Source organism: Vulpes lagopus, chromosome 8, assembly GCF_018345385.1.
Source record: "Vulpes lagopus strain Blue_001 chromosome 8, ASM1834538v1, whole genome shotgun sequence".
In the NCBI taxonomy this organism is placed as follows: domain Eukaryota; kingdom Metazoa; phylum Chordata; class Mammalia; order Carnivora; family Canidae; genus Vulpes; species Vulpes lagopus.
The window spans coordinates 121,683,902-121,687,812 of NC_054831.1; positions in this window are offsets into that span (position 1 = coordinate 121,683,902).

The window sequence follows — 3,911 nt, forward strand, 5'->3', positions numbered from 1 at the left end:
ATGTGGGATTCGATCCCGGGTCTCCAGGATCGCGCCCTGGGCCAAAGGCAGGCGCCAAACCGCTGCGCCACCCAGGGATCCCCAGGTTTTTCTTTTTTTTTAAACATTTTATTTATTTATTTATTCACAAGAGACAGAGAGAGAGAGGCGGAGACATAGGCAGAGGGAGAAGCAGGCTTGCTGTGGAGAGCCTGATGTGGGACTCAATCGCAGGACTCTGGGATCACACCCTGAGCCGAAGGCAGATGCTCAACCACTGAGCCACCCAGGTGCCCCCATAAAGCCACCAAGTTTTAAGGTTGGTGGAAATGTTTTATATCTTGATTGTGATGATTACACAACTGTTTATACATCAAAACCTTTGAATTGAACCTTATATATAAAGATGGAGGGGATCCCTGGGTGGCTCAGTGGTTTAGCGCCTGCCTTTGGCCCAGGGTGTGATCCTGGAGTCCCAGGATCAAGTCCCACGTCGGGATACTTGCATGGAGCCTGCTTCTCCCTCTGCCTGCCTCTCTCTCTGTGTGTCTCTTTTGTGAATAAATAAATAAAATCTTTAAAAATAATTAAAAAATAAATATGGGTAAATTTTAGTATATGCAAATTGTATCTTATTAAACTTTTTTTTTTTTTTTTACTGACAGTCTAAGAACCAGTGTGATGTGGCAAGCATGAGGTGGGTAGTTTGGAGTCAAAAAAAGGACATGTCAGTTCTGGGTTGCATGAATGTTCTGAGAGCCTAAGTGTCATCTTGGGATAAATTAATAATGAAGCCAAGAACAAGTGAACATCCATGTTTATTCTAATTTGTGACTATTACTTTCCCTCTTGAGAAACAGAAAATGTAGTTTCTATAGAAGTCATGCATAAAAATTGATTACAAAATCTAGCATGTACTATGTGCCATGCACTGTTCTAATGACTTCTACAGATGTTACTTAATCCTCACAACAACCACAAGGTAAAAAGAGACCCAACTCAAACCCAGGCAGTCTGACTTCAGAACTAACCATGGCATGACACAGTGCCACTTTTCAAGTATAGTGATAATCAGTTGCAGTGACAACCTGGCAAACACTGGGGGGTAGGGAAAGTAGTTATTGATTCCAGGAAGAGCTGAGGTATATGAACTACTTTCCCCAAACTGACAGCTTTCATTTCTGGCTTCACATCATTTTTACCCAATCCTATAGGCTGAAGGGCAATATGGTAGCCATTCTACAAGACAGACCCCAATGATCTTTCCCTCCTGGTATGGACCCACAGGGGTGGCACCATTCCACCTTGAATAGTATCAGTGATCTGACCTCTGTAACAAGTAAGGTATTGCAGACATGAGAGCCACTTCTGAAAGTTGACCATCAAAGATCTTACAGCTTCTGCTCATTGCTCTCTAGGATTTGGTTTGGTTGCAGAATCTAGTCCCTACGTGGCAGATTATATTTTTTAAGTTAGCTACCACAATAGCTTCCATCCAACATTGCTCTTATACTTGGTCATCCTCTCATAAAGAGAAGGGATCTATGTCCCCTTCCCCCTCAAGTCTGGATGGGCTTCTGACTGTTCAACCAATAGAATACTACACAAATAAGGTGATGTGACCCCTGAAGATAGTTCAGAAAATGAATGTATCTTCAATTTTTTCACTGGATCACTTGTGCTTGGAGTTTAGAGCCACCATGGAAGAAGTCTGATTACTTTGAAGCACCATGCTGGAGAAAGCTGTTATATATGGAGGGGTCCCATACAGTGCTACAGTCAGTATTACTGGACTTCCAGTCATCCCAGCCCAGGCACCAGATATATGTAAACAGACTTTAGGGATGATTCCAGCCTCAGAAAGCATTCCTTGGCTTTTGAATCTTCCCAACTGAGGACCTAGACATTGTAGAACAAAGACCAGTCATCCGCACAGTGCCCTGTCCAAATACTTGATCAACAGGGTCTGTGGGCATATTTAAATTTGGAGGTAGTTTTTTTTGTAGGAATAATAACAAGGATACTCTGCAACTCCTGACAGTTTTGGCTTTCCCGGAAGTGACCACTCCTCCAAGACCCTTGAGTTGGCCATCAGTTGAAGACGGCTGTACTACAGGTAACATATGATATTAAACTGCAAAAAAATAGAACCAAAGTTCTAAATTTTGAGGGTTATTTCAAGTGGTTGGAGACCCTTTTGAAGAACTGTTTATACTTCCCCTACAGTTTTTTTTTTTTTTAAGATTTCACCTATTCATGAGAAAGAGAGAGAGAGAGAGAGAGGCAGCAACACAGGCAGAGGGAGAAGCAGGCTCCATGCAGGGAGCCTGACATGGGACTTGATCCCGGGTCTCCAGGATCTCGCCCTGGGCTGAAGGCGGTGCTAAACCACTGAGCCACCCAGACTGCCCCCTACACTGGTTTTTAAGGCAGAGTAAATGGCTAAATTAATTCACACAATAGATGGTCATAAACATAACCTACTGTCTTAGTCTTTCCAGGCTGCTGTAACAAAATATTGCAGACTGCATTGCTTATAAACAACAGAAATTTATTTATCAAGAGTTCTGGAGGCTGGGAAGTTCAAGGTGCCAGCATGGTTATGTTCTAGTGATGGCCTTCTTTCTAGGCCACCGTCAGTGCCTTCTGGCTGTGTCCTCACATAGAGGTAAGGTAATTCCATTCATGAGGATAGAGCCTAAGCACCTTCCAAAGGCAGGCCCCACCTTCTATCATCTTTGGGGCTTAAAATCTCAGCATATCAGTTTAGGGGGGCACAAACATTCAGACCATAGTACCTACAAAATAAAACTGTCTTCAATTTAGAGAAAATAAGTTGTCAAAGAGTCTATAGAATGACCAGGATATGACAGTGACACTGAGAGAACACCCATTATTAATTTTAAAACCTACCAGTGCCAAAGTTTCAAACTAATACATTCCTCTCCTTCTTGAGATGGCATCTCAAAATCCTTTCATATATACCTTATAAAGATTCATCCTGTATTATATTTTGAAAATTAATGGTGAGGGACGCCTGGGTGGCTCAGCAGTTGAGCATCTGCCTTCGGCTCAGGGCATGATCCCACGGTCCCAGGATCGAGTCCCACATCAGGCTCCCTGCATTGGAGCCTGCTTCTCCCTCTGCCTATGTCTCTGCCTGACTCTCTCTCTGTGTCTCTTATGAATAAATAAAATCTTTAAAAAAATTAATGAATACAAAATCAAGGAACAATGGTGTTGTCCAGTATTTCATAAATGGAAGCCCCATGAGGACAGTAATTTGTCAATTTTCTTCACTTCTGTATCTTCACTGCCTAGCATAGGATTTATAACAAAGCAAGCACTTAAACTGGAAAATAAAATCATAGAACAAAAAAGAGAATGAGTTTATTCTCTGATGGATATGAAACTCCCTATTACCACAGTTCAGCTTTATTCTTTTATTTATTATTTATTTATTTATTCATGAGAGACAGAGAGAGAGAGAGAGAGAGAAAGACAGAGAGAGGCAGAGACACAGGCAGAGGGAGAAGCAGGCTCCATGCAGGGAGCCCGACATGGGACTCGATCCTGGGCCTCCAGGATCAGGCCCCGGGCTGAAGGTGGTGCTAAACTGCTGAGCCACCTGGGCTGCCCCTTATTTTTTATTAAAGATTTAATTATTTATTTGACAGAGAGAATACAAGCAGGGGGAGCAGCAGGCAGAGGGAAAGGAAGCGGCAGGCAGGGAGCTCCATGCAGGGCTCAATCCTAGAAGCCTGGGATTATTATCTGAGCCAAAGGTGTTCACAACCAAATGAGCCGCTCAGGCGCTGCCACAGTTATGCTTTTAATTGTTTAAGTCTACAAGACAAAATGTTTTCTAGACTGAAGGACATAATGGGATATGTCCATTGGTAAACCGGGAATCAATCACCGAACCATTGTAC